Source organism: Mustela nivalis (genome assembly GCF_964662115.1).
Source record: "Mustela nivalis genome assembly, contig: HAP1_SCAFFOLD_292, whole genome shotgun sequence".
Taxonomy (NCBI): domain Eukaryota; kingdom Metazoa; phylum Chordata; class Mammalia; order Carnivora; family Mustelidae; genus Mustela; species Mustela nivalis.
Genome location: NW_028136349.1, coordinates 617,222 through 630,421, shown reverse-complemented (window position 1 = coordinate 630,421; position 13,200 = coordinate 617,222). Strand labels below are relative to the sequence as shown.

The 13,200-nt window shown below is 35.8% G+C and overlaps 1 protein-coding gene across 5 annotated transcripts in view; it reads left to right on the top strand.

The window, feature by feature from the left end:
• LOC309857055 (uncharacterized protein) overlaps positions 1-13,200 on the top strand; it is a 252,171-nt gene that overhangs the window by 85,375 nt on the left and 153,596 nt on the right. The window lies entirely within an intron of this gene.

Below are 13,200 nucleotides of genomic sequence, written 5' to 3'. Positions count from 1 at the left end.
AAAGTAAAATTTAGGGGTCCCTGGGTGACTCAATCGGTTAAGCAGCTGCCTTTGGCTCAGGTCATGATCCCAGGGTCCTGGGATTAAGACCTGCATCGGGCTCACGGCTGGGTAATAAGCCTGCCTCTTGATCTTCCTCTGCCTGCCACTCTGCCAACTTGCGCTCTCTCTGTCTGTCAAATAAACAAATAAAATCTTAAAAAAAAAGATTATAAAGTAACACTTACTGAAGATTTGGGGACGGAGATGTCATCAAGATGGCAACATGGATGTATGGATGGCTCCTTATTTATTGCTAAAGGTAAATGTATAGTCAAAACCAGATTCTCTAATATTGTAATGGTGATATATAAATCATTTACTCGTCTAGTTTAAAAGTTAAAAAAAACAAGCCTATTAAAAATAACTTTTTATACTTTTCAATATACTTTTTATTGACAGTACAATATAAAAATGATCTAAAATGTAAAAACATCAATAACCTGTTGTTATAGGAGAAGTATAAATTTTCTGTACACTATTGAAGTTCAGTTGTTTTCAACATAAAATGGAATGTTATAACTAACGTATTTTATATAAGCTTAATGGTAAATATAAAAAAATATGTAGTAGATACACAAAAGATTTTGATAAATAAGTTAAAACATACTGTCACAAAAAGTCATCAGATTACAAACAAAGAGAACAAGACAGGAAATAAAGAGCAGAGCATCTACACAAGAGCAAACAATTAACAGAGAAACAAAACAGATAAACACTGGGGAAAGAAAAAAATTTAAAAAAAAAGGGAGGGGAAGGCAAACCATAATACACTTAACTATAAGTAACAAACTGATTGTTTCTGGAGGGGAGATGGGCAGGGGAATGGGCTAAGTCAGTAATAATTATTAGGAGGTCACTTGTGATGAGCATTGAATGTTATATGTAAATGGTGAATTACTAAATTCTACTCCTGAAACTAATATTACACTATATATTAACTAAAATTTAAATAAATCATGAAATATAAGAAGAATGAAAGGTAATAGTTAAGTCCTTACCTATCAATAATTACTTTAACTGTAAGTGAATGGAATCATCCAGTTGGAAGACATAGAAATGCTAGAATAGATTAAAAAAACAAACAAAAAACACAAGATCCAGCAATATGTTGCGTATAAAAGAATCACTTTAGCTTTAAAGACACACATGGGCAGAGAGTAAAGGGATGGAAAAAGATGTTCCAAGCTAATGATAACAAAAGAAAACAAGGGTAGAAATAACTATAATTGACAAAATAGGGTTTATATAAGCTAAAAATCACCACAGGAGTCAAAGAAGGTCATTATACAATAAGAAAAGTGTCATCAATTCATCAATACAGTAATTGTAAATATCATGTACCTAATATTGAGCCACATAAATATATAAAACAAATACTAACAAAACAAAAAGGAGAAATAAATAGCAATAGTATCTGGGGACAATAATACGCCACTCTTACATATGGATAGATCATCCAGACAGAAAATCAATAAGAAAATAGTGAATTTAAACACTATGCCTGGACAACTGGGTGACTCAGTCAGTTAAGCCTTTGCCTTTGGCTCAGGTCGTGATCCCAAGATCCTGAGATAGAGTCCCACATTGGGCTCCCTGCTCAGGAGGGGGTCTTCTCACTCTGTCTCTGCCCTTACCCCTTGCTCATTCTCTCTGCCCTGCTCTCTCTCAAACAAACAAACAAACAAACAAAACAAAACAAACAAACAAGAACTATGTCAAATGAACCTAACATATTTACAGGATATTCCATCCAATAATATCATAATAAACATTCTTCTCAAACACACGTGGAAAATTTTGTAGGATAGATCACATTTTAAACCACAAAACAAGAGTCCCCCCAAAATCAATAATATAGAAAGCATATCGAGTATATTTCCAGCCAAAATAATATGAAACTAAAATTCAATACAGAAGGAAATTTGGAAAATTTACAAATACCCAGACATACACATTTTTAAACAAATAAAAAATCAAAAGAAGAAGACAAAGTGGGAATAAAAATACATCTTGAGGAAAATAAAAAAAATATATACCAAAAAATTATGAGAAGCAGCAAAGCAGTTATAAAAGGAAATTTTATAGTGATAAATGTATATAAAAAATTTCAAGTAAAGAACTTAATATAACAGCTGAAAAAAAGTACAGAAAGAACAAAGTAAACTTAAAAGTAGCAAAAGGAAGGAAAAAAATAAAAATTAGGGCAGAAATAAATGAAATATAGAATTAAAAAACTAGAAAGTTTTTTTTAAATGGTAAATAAAATTAGACTTGGTAATGGTAAATAAAAAAAAAGACAGCTAGACTAACTCAGAAAAAAGAGAGAAGACTCAATAAAATCAGAAATGAAAAAGGAGACATTATAACAGATACCACAGCAATATAAAGGATAAAAGACAGTTAACTGCCAGCGAATCAAAAGCCTAGAGGAAATGGACAAATTCCTAGGCACATAAAACCTATCAAGACTGAATCATAAGGACATAAAAAATGTGAACAGACCAATAAGGGGTAAGGAGATTGAATCAGTAATAAAAACCTTCTAACAAATAAAAGTCCAGAATCAGATGATTTCCACAGTGAATTCTACCAACCATTTTAAAAAGAAATAATACAAATACTTTTAAAACCCTTCCCAAAAAGTTGAAGAGGTTGAAATACTCTGAGGCACATTTTACAAAGCCAGCATTATCTTGATATCAAAACCAGACAGGAGCACTACAAAAACAAAACAAAACAAAACAAAACAAAAAAAAAACAACAAAGCAGCAACAAAAAGAACTACTGGTTAATATTCCTGATAAATAAAAATGTAAAAATTCTCTACAAAATGCTACAAAACTGAATTCACCAGCACATATCAGTAAATGTGAGGCATTATATTAATAGAATGATCAATAAAAACTCATATGATCAATTCAATATATGCAGAAAAGGCATTTGACAAAATTGAACACCTTTCATAATAAAAATACTCACCAAACTGGGTACAGAAAGAATACACATCAACATAATCAAAACCACATATTCCGTGGAAGGATTCAAAATGGCAGAGAAGTAGCAGGCTAAGACGACATCAGGTAGCAGGAGATCAGTTAGATAGCTTATCTAACCATTGCAAACAACTACAAATCCAATGGGAGATCAAAGAGAAGGAGAGCAACAATTCTAGAAACAGAAAATTGATCACTTTCTGAAAGGTAGAACAGGTGGAAAAGTTAACCCAAAGAACGGGAAGGTAGACCGTGGGGGGAGGGGCCAGCTCCCGGCAAGCGGTGGAGCAACGGAGCAGAAAATCAGGACTTTTTAAAAGTTTGATCCAATGAGGGATATCACCCCAGAGGCTAAACCAGAGTGAAGCCCAAGTGGGGTCAGCATAGCCCCAGGTCCCTCAGGGTCACAGAAGGACCAGGGGTATCTGAGTGTCACAGAATTCACAGGTATTAGAGTGGGGAAGCCAGCTACAGAGTCAAAGCTGAGGAGTGAGCTCTCAATCCAGGGTTAGTTTGAACCAGGCATAGGCAGGGTGAGCTTGGAGCATGGCCAAGGGCCAGGGAGATGGGAGTAATTGAGCTCTTTTCTCCAAGCACAGCCAGAGGCCAGGGAGATGAGAATGACCAAGGACTTTTCTCCAAGTATGAGTGACAGAGCGCTTTTCTCCAAGCATGGCCAGAGGCCGGGAAGATGGGAGTGATTAAGCACTTTTCTCTGAGGGTGTACTGAGGAGTGGGGCCCTGAGCTCTCCACTTCTCTGGGCCGGATTGTGAGACCGCCATTATCATTCCATCATCCAGAACTCTACAGAAAGCCTTCAGGGAACAAAAGCTCCTGGAATACTTAGCCCTACCCCAGGTAAGGGCAGGACAAATCCATCTCGGGCAAAGACACTTGAGAATCAATACAACAGGCCCCTTCCCCAGAAGACCAACAAGAAACCCAGCCAAAATCAACTTTACTTACTAAGGAGAATGTGGAATTCCAGAGGAGGAGAAAGCAAAACAAGGAATTCATGGCTTTCTCCCAATGATTCTTTAGTCTTGCAGTTATATATTTTTTCTTTTTTCTTCGGCTAATATATTTTTTAACTATTGCCCTTTCCACTTTGAATGATTTTTTAACTAGTTTATTTTTAAAATACCTTAAAAAATAATAATCTATTTTGAACCTTCATTATTATAGTCATATGTTATCCTCCATTTTATCTAACTATATATTTTTTTACATACAGGGTTTTTTCTTCTAAAAAATTGGGGTATAACTTCTCCTAATAGATCAAAATATACCCTAAATATAGCTCCAAGATTGTTCTAGTGTCCAGCCTGAGCAAATTCTCTATAGTATATTTTTCTTTATTGTCCCAACCAACTTGCTCTATCAATTTATTTTTTAGAAATTAATTTTTTTATCATTTTTATAGGTTTATTTCATCCCTTCATTGTGCCTACCCTTATATGTTTTTCATCCTTTAAAATATTGGGAGGTAGTTTCTTCTAACAGACCAAAATACCCCCAAAATTAAGTGAGTGACCCTGTTCTAGTCACAAGTCTAGTATATATATATATATATATATATGTATATATATACATATATATATATATATATGTATATTATTTTTCTTTTTAAATATTTTTTCCTTGTTTTCTTTTTTTTAAACCTTTTTTTCCACTTGAATGTCTTTTTTAATCCCGTTTCATTCTCGCACAACTTGGGGTCTCTTCTGATTTGGTTAAAGCACATTTTCCTGGGGTGTTAACCACCCTTTTAGCATTTTATAAGCTCCTTTGTATATTCTTATCTGCTCAAAATGACAAGGTGGAAAAACTCACCACAGGAAAAAGAACAAGAGGCAGTACCAAAGGCTAGGGACCTAATCAAAACACACATTGGTAATATGACAGAACTAGAGTTCAGAATGACAACTCTCAAGGTTCTAGCTGGGCTCGAAAAAGGCATGGAAGATATTAGAGAAACCCTCTCCAGAGAGATAAAAGCCCTTTCTGGAGAAATAAAAGAACTAAAATCTAACCAAGTTGAAATCAAAAGAGCTATTAACGAGGTGCAATAAAAAATGGAAGTTCTTACTGCTAGGATAAATGAGGCAAAAGAATTAGTGATATAGAAGACCAAATGATGGAGAATAAAGAAGATGAGCAAAAGAGAGACAAACAAATACTGGACCACGAGGAGAGAATTTGAGAGATAAGTGAAACCATAAGACGACACAGCATTAGAATAATTGGGATCCCAGAAGAAGAAGAAAGAGAGAGAGGAGCAGAAGGTATATTGGAGAGAATTTTTGTAGAGAATTTCCCTAATATGGCAAAGGGAACAAACATCAAAATCCAGGAGATGCAAAGAATGACCCTCAAAATCAATAAAAATAGGTCCACACCCCGCAACCTGATAGTAAAATTTACAACTGTTAACAACAAAGAGAAAATCCTGAAAGCAGCCTGGGAAAGGAAGTCTGTATTGTACAACAGTAAAAACATTTGACTGGCAGCAGACTTATCCACAGAGACCTGGCAGGCCAGAAAGAACTGGCATGATATATTCAGAGTGTTAAGTGAGAAAAACATGCAGCCAAGAATACTATATCCAGCTAGGCTATCATTGAAAATAGAAGGAGAGATTAAAAAGCTACCAGGACAAACAAAAGCTGAAAGAATTTGCAAACACCAAACCAACTCTCCAGGAAATATTGAAAGGGGTCCTCTAAGCAAAGAGAGAGCCTAGAAGTAGTAGATCAGAAAGGAACAGAAACAACATGCAGTAACAGTCACATTATAGTCAATACAATGCCACTAAATTAATATCTCTCAATAGTTACCCTGAATGTAAATGGCCTAAATGCACCAATCAAAAGACACAGGGTATCAGAATGGATAAAAAGCAAAACCCGTCAATATGCTGCCCAATAAACTCATCATAGACCCGAAGACACCCCCAGATTTAAAGAGAGGGGGTGGAAAACAATTTACCATGCTAATGGACATCAGAAGAAAGCTGGGGTGGCAATCCTTATATCAGATCAATTAGATTTTAAGCCAAAGACTATAATAAGTGATGAGGAAGGACACTATATCATACTCAAAGGGTCTGTCCAACAGGAAGACCTAACAATTTTAAATATCTATGTCCTGAACATGGGAGCAGCCAACTATATAAACCAATTAATAACAAAATCAAAGAAACACATCGACAATAATAAAATAATAGTAGGGGAATTTAACACTCCCCTCATTGAAATGGACAGATCATCCAAGCAACAGATCCACAAGGAAAAAGGCCTTAAATGACACACTGGACAAGATGGACATCACAGGTATATTCAACACATTCCATCCCAAAATAACAGAATACACATTCTTCTCTAGTGCACATGGAACATTCTCCAGAATAGACCACATCCTGGATCATAAATCAGATCTCAACCACTATCAAAAGATTGGGATCATCCCCTGCATATTCTCAGACCACAATGCTCTGAAACTAGAACTCAAACACAAGAGGAAATTTGGAAAGAACACAAATACATGGAGACTAAACAGCATCCTTCTAAAAAAATGAATTGGTCAACCAGGAAATTAAAGAAGAATTGAAAAAAATTCACGGAAACAAATGACAATGAAAACAAAAGTGTTCAAAATCTGTGGGATACAGCAAAGGCAGTCCTGAGAGGAAAATATTAAGCTGTACAAGCCTTTCTCAAGAAACAAGAAAGATCTCAAATACACAACATAGCCCTACACCTAAAGGAGTTGGAGAAAAAAGAACAAAGAAAGCCTAAACCCAGCAGGAGAAGAGGAATAATAAAGATCAGAGCAGAAATCAATGACATAGAAACAAAAAAAAAAAAAAAAAAAAAATCCACCACCACCAACAAAAAAACAATAGAACAAATCAACGAAACTAGGAGCTGGTTCTTTGAAAGAATTAATAAGATTGGTAAACCCCTTTCCAGACTTATCAGAAAGAAAAGTGAAAGGATCCAAATAAATAAAATCATGAATGAAAGAGGAGAGATCACATCCAACACCAAAGAAATACAAACAATTATAAGAACATACTACGAGCAACTCTACGCCAACAAATTCAACAATCTGGAAGAAATGGATACATTCCTAGAGACATAGAAACTACCACACCTGAACCAGGAAGAAATAGAAAACCTGAACAGACCCATAACCAGTACAGAGATTGAAACAGTCATCAAAAATCTCCAAACAAACAAAAGCCCCGGGCCAGATGGCTTCCCAGGGGAATTCAACCAAACATTTAAAGAAGAATTAATTTCTATTCTCCTGAAACTGTTCCAAAAAAATAGAAATGGAAGGAAAACTTCCAAACTCTTTTTTTCTGAGGCCAGCATCACCTTGATCCCAAAACCAGACAAGGATCCCATCAAAAAAGAGAACTACAGACCAATATCCTTGATGAACACAGATGCGAAAATTCTCACCAAAATACTAGCCAATAGGATTCAACAGTACATTCAAAGGATTATTCACCACGACCAAGTGGGATTTATTCCAGGGCTGCAAGGTTGGTTCAACATCTGCAAATCAATCAATGTGATACAACACATTAATAAAAGAAAGAACAAGAACTATATGATACTCTCCATAGATGCTGAAAAAGCATTTGACAAAGTGCAGTATCCCTTCCTGATTAAAACTCTTCAAAGTGTAGGGATAGAGGGCACATATTATCAATATTATCAAAGCCATCTATGAAAAACCCACTGCAAATATCATTCTCAATGGAGAAAAACTGAATACTTTTCCGCTGAGGTCAGGAACACGGCAGGGATGTCCGTTATCACCACTGCTATTCAACATCGTACTAGAAGTCCTAGCCTCAGCAATCAGACAACAAAAAGAAATTAAAGGCATCCAAATTTTGCCAAATTTGCAAAAGAGAAGTCAAACTATCACTGTTTGCAGATGATATGATACTGTATGTGGATAACTTAAAGGACTCCACTCCAAATCTGCTCTAACTTGTATAGGAATTCTGTGAAGTGTCAGGATATAAAATCAATGCACAGAAATTGGTTGCATTTTTTTTTATACCAACAAGACAGAAGAAATAGAAATTAGGGAGTGAATCCCATTTACAACTGCACCCAAAACCCTAAGATACCTAGGAATAATCTTAACCAAAGAGACAAAGAATCTATACTCAGAAAACTCTAAAGTACTCATGAAAGAAATTGAAGAAGACACAAAGAAATGGAAAAATGTCCCATGCTCCTGTATTGGAAGAACAAATATTGTGAAAATGTCTATGCTACCTAAAGCAATCTACACATTTAATGCAATCCCTATCAAAATCCCATCCATTTTTTTCAAAGAAATAGGACAAATAATCCTAAAATTTATATGGAACTAGAAAATACCTTGAATAGCCAGAGGAATATTGAAAAAGAAAGCCAAAGTTGTTGGCATCACAATTCCAGACTTCAAGGTCTATTACAAATTTGTCATCATCAACAATTCCTAATTGGAATTTTTTGGATTATTTTTTCTTTTTTTTTTTCTTAATTCTTTTGAGTTTTTGGAGTTCTTTATACATTTTAATTACTGAGCTATTTTTGCTGGATATGTAGTTTGCAAAGACTTTCTCCTACTCTTTAAGCTTGCTTTTGCCTGTTTAATGGGATCAGTCACAGAGCAAGAATTTTAATTTTTTTTTTTTTGAGGTCTAAATTATCACTTTTTCCTCATATGGATCTTGCTCTCTCCTGAAGTACTCTCTGCATTCGCTGTCTGGATTCTCATCAACCATCTCAAAATACAAACATATAGCTCATAAATGCTATTAGTTACTATGTAGACCTAATTAGCTCTTACTTTATTTCTCTTGCCTATTGATGATAAGCAAAAGTTTATCCATAAACAATCCAAACATTTATTGAGATACGCTCTCCCTAGAAAGGACTCCATGCCATTGTTGACCCATTGGCTTAAACACCCCACAGCTAATTCTACTCATCCAGAGACATGTGGTTAGGAGCAAAAAGAAGAAGAAAAAAACACCTGTATTAATACTACATATCTTAACCAGATTATAAGTAACTATTAGAAATGTCATGTACTAAGTGGATGATCTAGTGAAGATAAGCTGTAGAAATCTAGACTGAAAATATCATTGCTATGATAAATTATCCAAGAAGCAAATCTGTTTCATTAGTTTCAGGGTTTGGAATATTATAGAGTCAAATACAATCTAGTACATGAATGGAATAACCACAGCATTGACTTCACATTTGAAGAAATGCTAGAAATAAGGATGAACACAAAGGAACAGAAGAAATCGGAGATTCATGTTCCCTCCCTGGGAACATATAATCTATCAACGAACAAAATCTAAAGGTTATGGGAACTCTAGGGACGTTCTAGAAGTGATATATCAGTTGGAGAGATAAGTACTACCTTTCACAGAGAAAACCATGCAATGAAGCTTGTTGGTAACTACAAGAGATGAATCTGGAAGAGTTACTTTGAACTTGCATCCAAATAGCATAGAAGGAGTGGGACCTGTGGCTGAAGTTAGACTCATTTGGAGAGAGTCTGGGGGAAAATTGCTTAGGCAAAGTTTCAGGGGTAAAGAGCATGAGAGCAATGGCTTTAAAACTGAAATCAAGCCATTTAGTAACTTGGCTTCATTTAGTTTAATTGCATTTAATGAATATTTCTCCAGTTCCAGCTATATGCTTGGCAGTTACTAGACATTGGAACTGTGATGAGGAAAACCACAGTACAGGTTATTAAATAGTATTTTAGTATATCAGAGGAGAAGATCAGCTAAAAGTAGTAAAAATCCAATTATAATTACAATGTGCAATAATAGAAATTTGTAGAAGCAAATAGCTTCTCTTAATTAGGTGGATTATAGGCATGACTTTTAATGAATACAAAGGACTGGTATCTATAATCCCTTTCTAAGTGAGAACAAAGGTTGTGTTAATGTTACTTTCTTGACCCGGCCTGCTTTTTCCTGCCACTCTCAAAATTCTTTCTGGTCCTTATGATACTTATGTTCCAAACAATATTTTGTTCTTGGGGTTTTGCAAACATCTTTCCCTTGTTCTTTCTTGCATCCACCGCATTCAGGCTTTTGGCCTAACCTCTCCACAAAAGCTCTTTCTTCCCTATGGACCTTTGGTTGCTCCAGCACCACTTCCTGAAAAAGGGTATCTTTATTCTACTGAATTGCCTTTGTACCTTTGTCAAAACACAGCTGGACAGATTTAGGTGGGTCTATTGTTGGGTTCTCTCTTCTGTTGCACTGACCGCAGCCCTTCTCCCTCTACCAAGACTACACTATGTAATTAGTCTAGATATATATATTAGCTCTTCCATAAGGGTAGAGTGATTTTTCTCACTTTACTCTCCTTTTACAAGATTTTTTTTTAGTTACTGTAGTGCCTTCTCATATATATTTTATATGAATTCTAATGCCTATTCTAGAAGTGATATATCAGTTGGAGAGATAAGTACTACATCTCACAGAGAAAACCATGCAATGAAGCTTGTTAGTAACTACAAGAGATGAATCTGGAAGAGGTAATTTGAACTTTCATCTAATGTTTGTGTATTGGCCTTGGATGCTGTGACCTAACCAACCTCATGTATTCATTCTAGGATTTGTTTTTTAGAGATTCTTTTGGATTTTTCATACAGACATTGAAGTCATCTATAAATAGAAGTAGTTCTTTGCCTCTTCCTTTCTAATATGTAGGCTTTTAAATTTTTTTTTAAAGATTTTATTTATTTGACAGAGAGAGAGATCACAGCAGACAGAGAGGCAGGCAGAGAGAGAGAGAGAGAGAGAGAGAGAAGCAGGCTCCCCGCTGAGCAGAGAGCCCGACGCAGGACTCGATCCCAGGACCCTGAGATCGTGACCCGAGCTGAAGGCAGCGGCTTAATCCACTGAGCCACCCAGGCGCCCTGGCTTTTAATTTTTATTACCTTAATGCAATGACTAGAAATGTCAGTACTGTGTCAAATGAAAATGATGAGAGCAAGCATCATTACTGTGTTCCCAGTCTTAGAAAGAAAGCATTCAGTCTTTTGTCATTAAGGAGTAGGCTATCATTAGAATTTTGTAAACACTCTTCAGAAAATGAAGATGATTTCTCTCTATTCTTAATTTGTGGAGAGTTGTTCATTACAATATATTTTGAATTTTGTCATATGTTTCCATCCACATTAATTCACATGTACATATGATTTCCCTTCTTTAGCCTGAAAATTAATTTATTTTGTCTTTGTCTGCCATAAAATAATTTTATATCACCTTATTTTTGAAAACCATGTCCACTGGCTATACATTGAATGTTTCTTGCCTTAGGTGAAATTCCCTGCCGCTGCCTTTGGGCTTCTACTATTTCTGAGTAGAAGACAGACATCTTTTTTTTGTTTTGTTTTGTTTTAAGATTTTATATTTATTTGTTTATTTGACAGAGAGTCCCAGTAAGAGAGGGAACACAAGCAGGGGGAGTGGGAGAGGGAGAAGAAAGCTTCCTGCTGAGCAGGGAGCCCAATGTGGGGCTTGATCCCAGGACCCTGGGATCATGACCTGAGCTGAAGGCAGACACTTAACTAAGCCACCCAGGTGCCCCTAGACATCTTTATTTTTGTTTTCCTGAATGTCATGTGTCCAATTGCTTGGTTGATTTATCGATTTTCATTTTATCTTAGGTCTTCAACAGTTTGTCTCTGGTGTGTCTAAGTAGTATTTCTCCTGTTTGGAGTTTATTGCTGTTCCTAGATCTGTGGGTTTATTTTCTTCATTATTTAAAACAAAACAAAAACATTATATCTCTATCCCTCTCACATCTCCTACTAGGACTTCAATTGCAAGTGTGTTAGACCATTTAATACTCTCCTACAAGTCTCAGATGGTCTGTTTGGTTCTTTAAAATCTATTTGGGTCTTTATATGTTAGTTCCTGATCCTTTCCTTTGTTGTGTCTGGGTTATGGTCAAATCTACCAAATGACTATTAATTTCTAATGTATTTTTTAAATTCTAAAATTGCCATTACTTACTTTTTGTAGTTTCCCTTGAGTTGCTGAGACTCCTTATCTGATCCTATATATCACTTTTCTTTTCCACTTGGTTTTATTATATATTTACCATAGTTATTTTAAAACCCTTCATTAGGCTGCTGCTCAGCACCAAGCAATGGTCTTGGATGTTTTGGGAGAAATTCTATGGACTTTATCACTTATTCCTGAGATTTTTCTGTATTGTTGCCTGCAGTGGAAGGCCCATGGTGGGGTGAGGGGGGCGGGGAGTGCTGATTGTTGTCGATTCACTCCGTGGTAGGATATCTGGGAACTCTCATTCCTCATACCAGGCCTCATGGTGTCATTTGAAGGTGGGCTTTTTCTTCAATTCCCTCTTTTATGATTGTTCCTTCTAGCTCTGAACCAGTGATAAAGCATCCATGGGTCTCTAGACTCCTAAGAACAGCCTCACCCATTCAGAATTTAGCTCATTTATGATTCTTTGTGTTTTCTGCCTTCTGGTGAAATATCTTCTTGTCATTATAAGATCTGTGGGCCAGTCTTCTGCAGCTTTTTATAAATTAGATAAAAAGGTCCAGAGTGATCTTTTAAAATAAAAATCTTATCACATAATTCTTCTCAAAGTCTTTGCTAGATAACCTACTACTAGATAGCTTATCTTCTCTCAGCCAAAACCAAAATCTTTAGAACTTTCTTCCAGACCAGTAAGCGCTGGGCTTTTATTAACTGTCTGATCTCATTTGTTCCTGGGCTCCTCACCACAAACTCATTCTGCCCCACTGATTTCTCTGTTATTCCTCTGGCACACGAGGTACATGCCCATCTTTGCAATCATTTCTCCTGCCAGGAATACTCCTGGCCAACACCAGCATGGGTTGCGCTTGACCACCTTCAAATTTTAAAAACAAAAAATCACAAAACAAGAGCAATAAAAAGGAAAAAAAAGAAAGAAAGAAAAAGGAAAGAAAAGGGAAAAATCTAAAAAGGAAACGACTTCTCACAGTGATTTTTCCTGAACACACTATTTAAAATCAGACCTCCCTTTGTTTGAACTGTATTTCCTCTTCTTTCCTGCTTTCACTTTCTCCATAGCATTTATCACCTTTATATATAAGGTG